Here is a 14,303-nt window from a genome sequence, read left to right on the forward strand (position 1 = left end):
AAGAAGGTTGGCCTTCCGGAGGAGTTAGGGTTGACAGCGTCGAATCCTCTTCGTCAATTCGGAATGAAAAGATATCTCAAAGATTACCCTAATCCTCTGGGGGCCAACCCATTATATAGTGCACATATATTATCAGCCCATCGATAATAATAGATGCAGGACTATAGGTGCTACACATATGAAATCCACATCCAATTACCCGAAATCCACTAGACATAAGTTAGATCACTTTAAAAGGTTCGGATCGTATTCACGTGTGTAACTTACAAATAAGCCCACCTAATAGGGATACAACAATCTCCCACTTGGGCTATATGTGAATTGTATGTGAAATACAAATAAAACTTTAGTTGATATCAAACTTTATTGGTACAAAATACCCCTGTAAATAATCTGGCCCATTAACTTCATTGTTATAGAACTAAAGAGATTATAGCTACTGTATATGATTGCAACAAGCCCCAACAGTAATCACAATACAAATGTCATTAATGACATAAATCAAGATGTGGATGTGTAGAGTGGAAATTACACGAAATGTGATCAATACACGTTAATTTCTAAGTGGTCCTAAGATGACCTCAAAAGAGATCAGATCATATTTGCAAAATATTTATGCTAAACTGCAATAGCAAATCATGATTAACTTTATGATTCCGAAAGGAATCTTTATCATATTTACAAACACCAAATGCTAAATAGCAGTAGTAAATGATATATTACAATCAGAGTGTCAAACAAACATGTAAATTCCCATTAATGTTTTGAACTTTAAGTACGTACAATAATCAAAACAAAATATTTGTCTTTATTATCAAATATAGAGCAATAAGATAAATACAGACTCTCACTAGGTGAGTTCTTCTTCCATAAAAAGGACTCTCATATCCACAACATGCGCATGAAACACCTTAGGCACCAAGCCTTTGGTGGGTGGATCGACCAACATGGAATCTATGCTAATGTGCTCTACCATAATCTGACAACTCTGAACTCTTTCTTTAACCGCTAGAAACTTGATGTCGATGTGCTTTGACTTCGACGAACTGCGGTTGTTCTTTGCATAAAGTTCTGTGGCTTTATTATCACAGTAGATCTTTAGTGGCTTATCAATGCCATCAACAATCTGTAATATTGTGATGAAGTTCCGCAACCAAATCCCATGATTGGATGCTTCGTAGCATGCTACTAACTCAGCCTCCATAGTAAAAGCGGTTATTAGCGTTTGCTTGACGCTCTTTCAAGATATATCCCCTCTAGCAAGCATGAAGATATAGCCTAAAGTGGACCTCCTGCTATCCAAGCATCCAGCAAAATCAAAGTCTGAATATCTAATCACCTCCAAGTGATCTAATTTCTAATACGTGAGCGTATGCCCTTTGGTTCTTTGCAAATACCGCATCACTTTCTTTACCGCTTTCCAGTGTGACGTTCCTGGGTTACTAACATATCTGCCTAACATCCCCACTATAAATGCTATATTTAGTCGAGTACAAACTTATACATACATGAGACTTCCCACTGCTGACGCATATGAGAATTGCTCCATCTCCTTTATTTCAAGTTCAAGACGTGGACACTGTTGCAAGCTGAACTTGTCACCTCTTGACACAGGTGTGTCACCGGGTGTATAATTCTACATACCATACCTTAAAAGCACTTTTTCAATATAGGGCTATTGTGAAAGTCCAAGAATGCCTCTTGAACGATCATGATAGATCTGTATGCCTAAAATAATGGTTGTTTCACCAAGATCTTTTATTTCAAAATTACCAAATAGAAATGACTTAGTTTGAAGCAGCAGATCCTTATTATTGCTCGCAAGCACAAAATAAGTATAGCAAACTTACTCCCATTAAACTTGACATATATGCACTGATTAACGAAGTTCTCTTTAAATCCAAATGAGGTAACCACTTGATCAAATTTTCGGTACACTGACGGAACGCCTGCTTTAAATCATAAATGGACTTCTTTAATCTACATACTAGGTGCTTTGAGTCCTTAGACTCAAAGTTCTCTAGTTGCACCATATATATAGACTCCTCTATATCTCCATTGAGGAATACAGTCATTACGTTCATTTGATGTAGTTCCAAATCATAATGAGCTATAAGTGTCATAATTACCCTAAATAGCTTTTCGTTGACATAGGTGAGAAAGTCTCCTTGTAATCAATGCCTTCTTTCTGAGTGAAACCCTTGACAACAAGACAAGCCTTATACTTTTCGATATTACCCCTTGAATCCCGCTTAGTTTTAAATATCTATTTACAGTCAACGGGCTTCTTTCCTTCAGGCAATTCGACAAGTTCCCAAACATCATTATTTGCCATAGACTTCAACTCTTCTTGCATGACATTAATCCACCTTTCAGGATCAGAGCATTGTTTGACTTCTTGAAAAGATGTAGGATCACCTTCCAACCCTATGTCAAAGTCAAGCTCTTGGAGATAAACATAATCACGAGAATTCATGCTTCTCCGTTCCCTTGTGGATCGCCTTAAAGGCACTTGTGTTTGAGGTGGTTGAGGTACTTGCTCATCAATATGAGGCAATACTTCAATTTCAGTGGCAGGTTCTTCCAATTGCATTGGAGATGTCATGGGAATATCTTTGTTCACTACGTTTACTGGATGTATGATACCCATAATGTGCGGTATGGTAACTATACCACTATTGATCGCACTAGTAGTAACCACAGGAGGATTGTCAATGCATTCCTCAAAAGATATTTCCTTGATTTTATCACTCCCACTATTCTCAATGAATTTGGCATTTCCTGTTTCAAAGAAGGATCTATTAGAGGGATCATAAAATTTATACCTTCTTGACTTCTCAGAGTATCCTACAAAATTACAGCTAACCGTCCTTAAGTCCAGTTTCTTTTCATTAGGCTTGTAAGGCCTAGCTTCAGCTAGACAATCCCAGACGTGTAAGTGCCTAATGCTAGGCTTCTTACCCATCCACATCTCGAATGAGGTTTTAGTTACTGCCTTACTATTAGAGTATATACTAAAAGTCTAGTTTTTTGTAAACAATTATTTTGAAATAAAAATCACATTGGTCAAATGTCTACATTTATGCTAAGTGTAGTTGTCCGTTTAATTTCTATTGTAGATAACATGGTGTGAGGAGACACACAGAAGTTCATGTTATCAGTTCCTTATAATTTATAAACAGTTGCTCACAACCAAGATGGAATGGAACAAACCATTGGAGTGGTTGCAATGTAATTAGGTATTAGTTTATCTTGACTAATAAATTACACTAGTACACTATGACACTACAAAAAAACACCCGTATAGGGGTGGTTTTTTTTACTTTTAAGAGCGGCTTTCAACTACTCCTCCACTTTTACCAACGGTTTGAAAATTGCTCCTCTTGTCATCGTCCCTATATCCTATCGAACCGGTTTTTGTAACCGTTGGTAAAAATTAAAAAATCGCTCCTATTATACTTTATAGGTACTGTAGGATCGAAAAGAATTTAGATATCTCCATAATTTCATGATATTGTCCACTTTGGGCCTAAGCCCTCATGGTTTTGCTCTTGGGTTCTACCCAAAAGACTTCATTCCAATGGAGATATATTTTCTCTTATAAACCCATGATCTTTTTCATGTGTTTTCAATATGGGACTATGTTTGCAACCTTGCAACCCCAACAATCCCCCCTCAAACAAAGGACCATAGGCTTCCCACGTCCGATCCTCGACCCACTAGGTCTTCCTGCCCCTCGATCCACCCGACCTACTAGGACTTCCTTGCCTAGTCGCAACTAGGACTTCCTGCCTAGTATATGATCCTCTTGATCCTAACAAGGCTTCCCACGTCTGATCCTCAACCCACTAGGTCTTCCTGCTCCTCGATCCACCCGACCTACTAGGACTTCCTTGCAACTAGGACTTCCTGCCTAGTATATGGTCCTCTTGATCCTAACATAGGAGCCCATACTTTCTTTATTTGAGGTTAATATTGTACCCACATGGCTTAATCAGACCATAGCTCTTGTGCACAGTCGGCGTTTAAACCTTCTGGCAGTCCGAGCTCTGATACCAATTGTAGGATCGAAAAATATTATCCTCTTTGGGCCTAAGCCCTCATGGTTTTGCTCTTGGGTTCTACCTAAAAGACCTCAATCCAATGGAGATATCTTTTCTCTTATAAAGAGATGATCTTTTCCATGTGTTTTCAATATGGACTATGTTTGCAACCTTGTAACCCCAACAGGTACGGTTGTACTAATCCTACAGGTAGACTTGCTGACCTCAGGCTCTTAACCGGGTCAATGGGTCAAGTGCCCATTGATCCTATTTTTTTTTATTTTCTTTTAAAGTTGGAAAAGAAATTAGTTGTTACTGGAATTCGAACCTAGGTCTCCTAAATTAGAATCTAATCTCCTAACCAACTAGACTACAGCTATTAATATTTCTATGTGTTAGTTAATTATTTAATAACTAGTCAATAATTTATTTTGTTATATTGTTATTCTTAGTAATTAGGACAAGATTAAGAGACATATTTATTCATTTATTTATTAATTTATAATTGCTTTCTATAGATAATTTTATATGCTAGTTAATTATTAAATAATTAATTAATAATTTTATTTTACTATATATTTATTCTTAATAAGTCTAACAATGTCGGGTTTAGTAAACGATTTTGATTACATATGGGAATATGAGACTAAGATGATCTATGGAAAGGACTTTGGTTCTAGTTGATGTTGAAAAGTGGAAAGGAAAAAAATTTAAATTAGCTTTACTTGCTATTAGAGGCTAATAAAAGCAAAAATTTAAGAGAAAAAATAATAAGGTTAATATATTTTTAAAATGATGGTTCTATATAAATAATAATAATATTTAATAATATTCTGATCATAAATAATCTAATATTATTTTTTAATTTTAAAATAAATAATTTTTAATAAATGTCATTATAAAATATTTATAAAAAATGTCAAAGTTATATTCTAGTAGTGCGAATTGGAGGATTGATAGAATCGAATAAAGAAAGAGAAAGGTTTTTCAGAGTGAGATTTAGGATTTTAGAGTCGAATAGAGGAAGAAGAAAAGTTTTTGGCGTGAGATTTAGGTTCGGAGTTGAATAGAAAAAGAGGAAAGATTTTTGACATGAGATTTAGAATTTCGGAGATAGATAGAGGAAGATGAAGGTGTGGAGGTTGCGTGCGATGCCGGGAATGAAAGTTATGTGTTTAGGGAAAAAATATTAAGGAAAAAAATTTAAGGAAAATACATAAAAGAAAAGAAAGAAAATTGGTATATATAAAATTAAGAATTTTCTTTAACAAAAATAAAAATAAGAAAAGAATGAAAATCGATATAAATAAAATGAAGATTTTATAAGTTATTTAAAAAATAATTTGTTTGACTAATAAATATTTATATTATATAAATAAATTTAAATTTGAGATGTACAAAATAAAATTACATTAAGTAAATTGTACACTTTAATTGTTATTTTTTTAAAAAAAAATATTGATCAATTTTAACTTCGATAAGAGTGGTTTACAGAATGACTGCTAAAAGTGTACTGTTTGATAACTATTATTAGATATTAGAGCAATAGAAACAGTTAGTAACAGCGTTTAACATAGAACTGCTGTTAAATGTACCCAATATCAGTAGTTTCAAGATTGTTTTTAATAGTTGAATCATTAAGAGTGGTTTCAGCAGCGATTTATTCAAATCGGTGTTAGAACTATTCAACAAGAGCGGTTGCAAAATCATTCTGAAAAGGTAAGGCATTAGAAACGATTTAGTTTAAACTGTTTCTATTGTTTGATTTTCAAGAGCGGTGTTAAAATAGCTCCTAATAAACCACTCCTATACGGGTATTTTTTTTTGGAGTGTGAGTGTATTGAGCAGGACCATTTTAGGTAGTTTCTTTTTATACTGACTCTTTGAAAAGAACAAGACCTATGTTATCATGGAAGTGTGTACTCTTAATCATGATAGAATAACAAGCACGTATAATACTTAATATTTATTTCTTTAATTTATCAAAGGGTTCGATTTAGTTCGATAAATCAATAGGCCCGATAAGTTAGGAAATGATATTATTTATATGGTGTGTTGTTGATTATAGAATGAAACTATGTCCTAGTAATTTAGGTTGATAATGTCCTCTTGAGGAGCTCATAAGGATTGTCGTGTAAATCCTGCAGGTGGACTTAGTCCGACATGACAATAAGATTGAGTGGTACTACTCTTGAAGCTAGATATTAATTAAGTGAGTTGTCAGTAAATCATTTAATTAGTGGTCATTCGATATCTTAAACACAGGGAGATTAACACACTCATAATAAGAAGGAGCCCATAATGTAATTTGGGATTAGTGCGGTAGTTCAATAGTAGCTCTTTAGTGGTATGAGTTATTATTGATGAACTTGAGTTAGGTGTTCGGGGTGAACACGGGAAATTCAAGATCATCGGGAGGCCAAAACCAATTCCTCCTCTCGGTCCCTATTGTAGTCTCTTATATATAGTCTTATATCCACCTAAAGCCTAGCCTCTTAGCCCATGCTAGGGGTCGGCCCCTATCCTTACTTGGAGTCCAAGCAAGGGGCCGACCAAGCCAAGCTTGGAGCTCAAGCTAGGACCGGCCAAGCCTTGCTTGGTGCCCAAGCAAGTGGTCGACCAAATAAGGAAAGGAAAGGGAATTTTATTAAAATAAAATTTTGATAAAATCTTTTCTTTTATGTTTTTATCCACATGATTTTAAAAGATAGTTTTTAATTTTAAAATCTTTCCTTTTATATATTTTCTACAAAGGATTAAAAGAGAGATTAAATATCTTTCCTTATTTGTAGATATCTATAACTATAATGTTAAAAGAAAGATTTTAATTTTTAAGAAAACTTTCCTTTTTGTAACCATGAGATAAAAGGAGTTTTATTTTTAATCTTATCTTTTCCATAAAAGGATTTAAAAGAGAGAGATTTTAATTTATAAAACATTCCTTTTATAGCTAACCACAAAAGGGATATTTTAAAAGAGAGATTTTAAATTTTGTTTAAAATTTTTCCTTGTTTGTTTTGTAAGAGGTGGCTGACCATGTTATGAATAGAAAATGAAGTTTTATTTTTCGTTATAAAACTTTCCTTTTTTGGATTCACCAAGGATTATAAAAGATAGGTAAAGGGTGCCTTCATGGAACACAACTTCTATTCTATTGTTCCTCTCTCTTTTCTTTGGTGGTCGGCCCTCTTCCTTTCTCTCTTCTCCTTTTGTTTTCCACATTGTGGCCGGAGACATCAAGTCTACTAGGAGCTTTGGTGGCCGGTTACTAGGAGGGGAAGAAGAAGAGAAAGGAGGTCCTCTTGTCTAGATCCCTTTGGTGGCCGGAGCTTGGAGGAAGAGAAGAAGGCTTTGGTGGATTTCTTCTTGGTAGATCGTCGCCCACACGACGCCCAAGAGAATGAGAGGAATACAATAGAAGATCAAGAGGTTTTTGTTAACAAAGAAATGTATAACTAGTTGTCTTATTCTGCATCATACTAGTTTTCTTTGTACGGATTTGAATTACCAAACACAAGAGGCTAACGATTCTAGGCAATCGATTTTATGTTTCGATTTTGTGTTCTTTTGTTTTTTTTCGATCTTGTGATTTGATTGTTCTTGGTGGTTAAACCTAGGGTTACTGTAAGGAGATTAAATATTGAATTTCGTTGAAAGGTTTTGTCTAGGAAGTGGTGGATGTTCTCATATCCAAGAAGGTCTATTGTCTCACCATGTTTAACCTGGAAGCCGATCTTTGAAATAAATATTTAATCAACTTTGTAACATGGGTGGATTTGGATCAATAATGTTAAACATCATTTGCGATCCAAGTATAAACCTCTAAGAACAGATAAGTTGAATTTGGAATCAATAATGTTAAGTTCTGTTTGCGATTCCAAATTTAATTTCTAAAGAACACAATAGGTTGTTAGGAAAGGTTCGGAGCTTGTACAAAATATTTGTACAGGGGAACCAGTACGATATTCCGAGTAATAATCAATAATTGGTATCAGAGCTAGGATATTGCCTCTGTGTATTTGGTTTTTCAGTTTAATTATGCACATGCCATACATATTTTAGGTATGATAATAGTAGGATGTGCAAATAGATTAACTCTGTGGTTGCAGGCATCCTAGATCCAACTATTATGGCCCTAATGTGTTTGTGTGTATTTGGGCCCTCAGACATGTCGAGGGCATTTTATGTGTGTGCATGATTGCATGTATTAAATACAGCAGGAGCTGTATTAATTTTAGGATATTACTTTTTGTTCGATCTAGATTACATGTACATTCTTTCGTGAAATATAGGATCGATAAATGTAAAATTTTATTTTTATCGCGGATCGTATCCTTGCGAGGCGTGGTACTATTTGAGGACCAGAGGAGCAGCAGAATAAGAAGCAAGATAGATGCGACGATTAGATCCGATTGCGGTGGCTAAAGATGGCAGCAGCTAGGGTTGGCAGCATACGGAGGACAGTGATGAAAGAGGCCATAATAGTTGGAAAATTATTTTTCCATATTTATTGCTTTTATTTGTTGTGATGTGTGTTTGCATGATAAAATCCTCATCTTAAAAAACTAAGTGGGAGAGGTATTAGTAAATAAATTCTACGGTCTCCATTACTGGTTTGTAAGCGATGCAAACAAACTTGCGCGTTGGCTTTGAGTGCCTTCCTCCACATTGGATGAGTTTGTTTACGGATCGTTAGATCAAACTTCCTTTATGGATGGTTATAGAAAATTATTTAAGAGCGTATGATCTTCTCTAACTGAAGGGGCACAATCCTATTTAATGGACTAAGTATCAAGTAATTGTATACACTTAGGTGCATTTAATAATATCCTCCCCATCAGAGTCACTGATATTATTTGTGTGATCAAAGGAATACCAACTATTAATTTTATTTTTCATAAAGTTAGGATGACAAGAATAAAATTAATGGGTAAAACCTCCTCTTACAAATGTTTGAATTTGTATACGTCCACACTAACGTGACATACAAAATTCACAGTGTTTTGAGGTGTTGGTGAATTTAAATAAAATTGTTTGAGGACTTAATATTATTCTAAATTCTAATGTATTGACCAAAACCTATTTTGTGATTCTTAGGATGACTTTCAATCCATTGGTTATTATTCTGAAAGAGAACAAACTTACTGGTCCCAATTACATAGATTGGAAAAGAAACCTGAACATTGTCCTAACTGCTGAAGGTTATAAGTTTGTACTGATGGAGGTCTGCCCTAATGTGCCTAATGGTGATTCTAGTGAAGAGGAGATTGAGCATCATAGGAAATGAGTCAAGGTAGATGAGATGGCGCGGTGTTACATTTTGGCTTCAATGACAAATGTGCTACAACATCAGCATCAGGCAATGCCCACTACCTACGACGTGATGCAAAATCTCAAGAAACTCTTCAGACACCAGAATCGGATTGCTAGGCAAGAGGCTATGAGAAACTTAATGACAGCCACCATGTCTGAGGGGGTACCCATAAGGGATCATATCCTAAAGATGATGGCTTACTTGAACGAGATACAAATCCTTGGAACTGAAATCGATGGGGAACCCCAGGTCGATATTATTCTCCAAACGCTACCCAAATGTTTTGAGCAGTTCCGCCTGAACTACAATATGAATAAAAGGATTTATTCATTGGCAGAACTACTGACAGAACTTCAGGTAGCAGAAGAGCTATTTCGTCATAATTCTCAAATCCACTTTGTTGAAAATGTTTCTACTTCTAAGTCGAAAGGCAAGAAGAAGAAAAAGAAACAATCTGGCTCAGTAAAGAAAGTGAATTGATCTCTAGGTACTGGACTAAAAGCAGGAATGAAGAAGCCGAAAGGCAAGTGCTTCATTTGCAAGCAATCTGGACATTGGAAGGTGATCTGTCCTCGTAGGAAAGAGAACAATAAAGGTATATCTTATTCTCTAGTAGTTGAAACATGTTTAGCGGTGCTATCTACCAGTACCTGGTGTGTAGATACAGGAGCCACTGATCATGTCTACAATTCATTGCAGGGGTTCCAGGAAACCCGACAACTATATGAGGGAGAGATAACCATCTACATGGGCAATGCTACGAAAGTGGCGGTTGTTGTAGTGGGAGACGTCTACTTATCATTCGATAGGAATAGAACTTTGATTTTGAGGAATTGTCATTATGTACCAAGTTTTAGAAAGAATTTAATTTCAGTTTCTAAACTATTTTTGGATGGATATACTGTTTCTTTTGATGACAAAGTGGTTGTCAAGAAAAATAGAGTAATTATCTGTTCTGGTACATTGTTGGCAATTTGTATACTCTAAATCTGATAACTCCCACAAAACAACAAATGAAAATTAATAACACATCCTCTAATTCTAATAAGATAAAGGAACCTTCAAATATGAATCAAACATATCTTTGGCATCTAAGAATTGGTCATATTAACTTGAGTAGGATTTAAAGGCTAATAGCCAATGGACTCTTGGGTTTATTAGTGTTGGAAAACTTTCCAACTTGCGAATCTTGTTTGGAAGGAAAAATGACCAAGAGACCTTTTAAGGCCAAGGGGTATAGAGCAAAAGATGTGTTGGAATTGATTCATTCTAATTTGTGTGGACCTATGACTATCTAGGCGAGAGGTGATTTCAAATATTTCATCTCTTTTATAGATGACTATTCGAGATATGAGTATATTTACTTGTTGCGTCGCAAGTCTGAATGCTTTGATAAGTTCAAAGAGTACAAGGCTGATGTGGAGAAATGTCACGATAAAAGTATCAAGGCACTACAGTTCGATCGTGGTGGCGAGTACCTCTTAGGAGAGTTTAGGAATTACTTATCAAAGATTGGGATTTAATCCCAATTGTCTGCACCTGGTATACCCCAACAAAATAATGTGGCAGAACGAAGGAATAGGACTCTTATGAAAATGGTTAGATCGATGATGAGTTATTCAGAATTACCAAATTTGTTCTAGGGATATGCTTTAGAAACGGCAGTGTACATTCTAAACCTGGTACCTTCTAAGTCAGTACCCTCTACTCTCATGGAATTGTGGAATGGGCGTAAGCCTAATCTGAGTTATATTCGGATATGGGGCAGTCCAGCACATGTGCTGAAGGGAGATACTGATAAGTTGGAATCTCGTACAGAAATTCGCCTATTTATAGGTTATCCTAGAGGAACGAAAGGTGATTTGTTTTATAGTCCTAAAGATCAGAAGGTCATTGTTAGCACGAATGCCCAATTTTTAGAAGAGGACTATGTAATGAACCATAAGCCCATGAGTGAAATTGTTCTAGAAGAAATGAGAGAGAGCACGCCTACTTTAGTACCAACAGTGCAAGATGAAATATCACAAAAAACTATAACACGTATCACAAATGATACACAACTACAAACAGTGTCTCGTCGAAGTGGGAGGGTTGTTAGGCAACCTGAAAGATTCATGTTTTTAGGAGAGTCGTCGGACTTGATCCCAGGTAAACATGAACTTGATCCCCGTACGTATGATGAAACACTTCAAGATAAAGATGCAGCATCTTGGCAAAGAGCAATGAATTCAGAAATAGAATCTATGTATTCTAATAAAATCTGAGAGCTAGTAGAACCATCAAATAGTGAAAAAGCTATTAGATGTAAATGGATCTACAAAAGGAAAAGAGGGACAGACGGGAAGGTGAAAACCTTCAAAGCAAGACTTGTTGCGAAGGGGTATACTCAAAAAGAGGGAATCGATTATGAAGAAACCTTTTCGCCAGTAGTTATGCTTAAGTCTATCCGAATACTCTTATCTATTGCTGCTCATATGGATTATGAGGTTTGGTAAATGGATGTCAAGACAGCTTTCCTTAATGGAAGTTTTGAAAAAAACATCCATATGAAGAACCAGAGGGGTTTATTGCAAAGGGTAAAGAACATCTAGTATGTAAGCTCAATCGATCTATTTATGGACTGAAACAAGCTTCAAGGTCTTGGAACATCCGGTTTAATGAAGTAATCCGGTCGTATGGATTTATTCAGTGTCCGGATGAGTCTTGTGTATACAAGAAGTGTGATAGAAACGTGGTGGTATTTCTTGTACTATACGTAGATAATATTTTGTTAGTTGGAAATAATATCAAAGTGTTGTCGGAAGTAAGGGTATGGTTATCCAAGCAATTCGATATGAAGAACTTGGGAGAATGTGCACATATTCTCGGGATCAAAGTAATAAGGGATCGCAAGAAAAGAATGTTGTGCTTATCCTAAACTTCATATATCGATATGATCATAGCTCGTTTTAGCATGCAAGACTCTAAGAAAGATTTTCTACCTTTTAGGCATAGAGTATCTTTATCTAAAGAGATGTCTCCGAAGACATAGAAGAAATAGAAGAAAATGAAGACAGTTTCTTATGCTTCAACTGTAGGAAGCTTAATGTATGCTATGTTATGCACGAGACCAGATATTTGTTTTACCGTGGGCATGGTTAGCAGATATCAAAGTAATCCAGGACAGGGACATTGGACTGTCGTAAAGCATATATTAAAGTACCTGAGAAGGACTAGAGATTATATGCTGGTTTACCAAGCAGATGATTTACTCTCTGTGGGTTACACGGATTCTGACTTCCAATCAGATAGAGACAATAGTAAGTCTACATCAGGCTATGTGTTTACTTTAGGAGGTGGAGTCATAACATGGAGGAGTGTTAAGCAGAAATACATTTTAGACTCAACCATGGAAGCTGAGTATGTGGCAGCCTCTGAGACAGCCAAAGAAGTTGTATGGCTCAGGAACTTTTTAATGAACTTAGATGTGATTCCTGGTTTGCCCAAGATTATCACAATTGATTGTGATAATAGCGGTGCAGTAGCAAACTCAAAGGAACCACGAGCCCATAAGGCGAGTAAACACATTGAGCACAAGTACCACCTGATACGAGACATCGTAAAGCGAGGAGAAGTTGTTGTCGCCAAGATTGCATCAGCAGATAACCTAGCAGATCCTTTCACTAAGGCCCTTCCGGCGAAAGTTTTTGATCGGCATGTTGAGGGGATAGGAATCAGATGTATGACAGCGTTTATGACAACATAGTCTTTCAGTATAAGTGGGAGATTGTTAGAGTGTATACTAAAAGTCTAGCTTTTTGTAAACAATTATTTTGAAATAAGAATCACATGTCTACATTTATGCTAAGTATAGTTGTCCGTTTAATTTATATTGTAGATAACATGGTGTGAGGAGACACACAGAAGTTCATGTTATCAGTTCCTTATAATTTATAAATAGTTGCTCACAACCAAGATGGAATGGGACAAACCATTGGAGTGGTTGTAGTGTAATTAGGTATTAGTTTATCTTGACTAATAAATTACACTATACTATGAGTGTATTGTGCAAGACCATTTAAGGTAGTTTCTTTTTATACTGACTCTTTAAAAAGAACAAGATCTCTGTTATTATGGAAGTGCGTACTCTTAATCATGATATAATAACAAGCACGTATACTTAATATTTATTTCTTTAATTTATCAAAGGGTGCGATTTAGTTCGATAAATCAATAGACCTGATAAATTAGGAAATGATATTATTTATATGGTGTGTTGTTGATTATAGAATGAAACTGTGTCCTAGAAATCTAGGTTGATAATGTCCCCTTTGTTGGGACCGAAAAGTAGCTAGAGGGGGGGTGAATAGCTCTTCGCGTGCTCGTCGTCGGCGTTGCTCGTTTCTTCAGAGATATGCACCGGAAATACAAGAAACAAAAACATACAACGCTAACACTTGGGATTTTACTTGGTATCCACCTCACAAGAGGTGACTAGTCCAAGGATTCACGCACACACACACACCTCCACTAATAAACACTCCTTTTTGATAACTACCGAAGGCGGAGAAGCCCTACAAGTTCACACTACAAGAAGAAAGGGAAAGGATACACAAATACAAGCAAAAGCTTACAATGAGTATAGAAACCCTAACCCTAGCTTTCTTCTTCAGCTGTGGATCCGTCTCTTGACTTGGAAAACCTCCAAGAACCTTCAAGAACTGGCGATCTGATCTTTGTGGAGAAGCTGTGGAAGCGCTAAAGTGATTTGAGATGAATCGGTGAAGTTTTTCCAGAAGAAGACGCACGCCAACGGCCTTTATCTGCGCTAACGGTCGAATCCCGATCGATTGGATTGCTCCCAATCGATCGGGGAGGCTTTGGATCGATCCACGGATCGATCCAGAGCGCCTCTGTGCTCTGGAAATTCACCTAGATCGATCGACTGATCGATCCAGGGCTTATCG

The sequence above is a fragment of the Zingiber officinale genome, chromosome 4A (genome assembly GCF_018446385.1).
Source record: "Zingiber officinale cultivar Zhangliang chromosome 4A, Zo_v1.1, whole genome shotgun sequence".
Classification (NCBI taxonomy): Eukaryota; Viridiplantae; Streptophyta; class Magnoliopsida; order Zingiberales; family Zingiberaceae; genus Zingiber; species Zingiber officinale.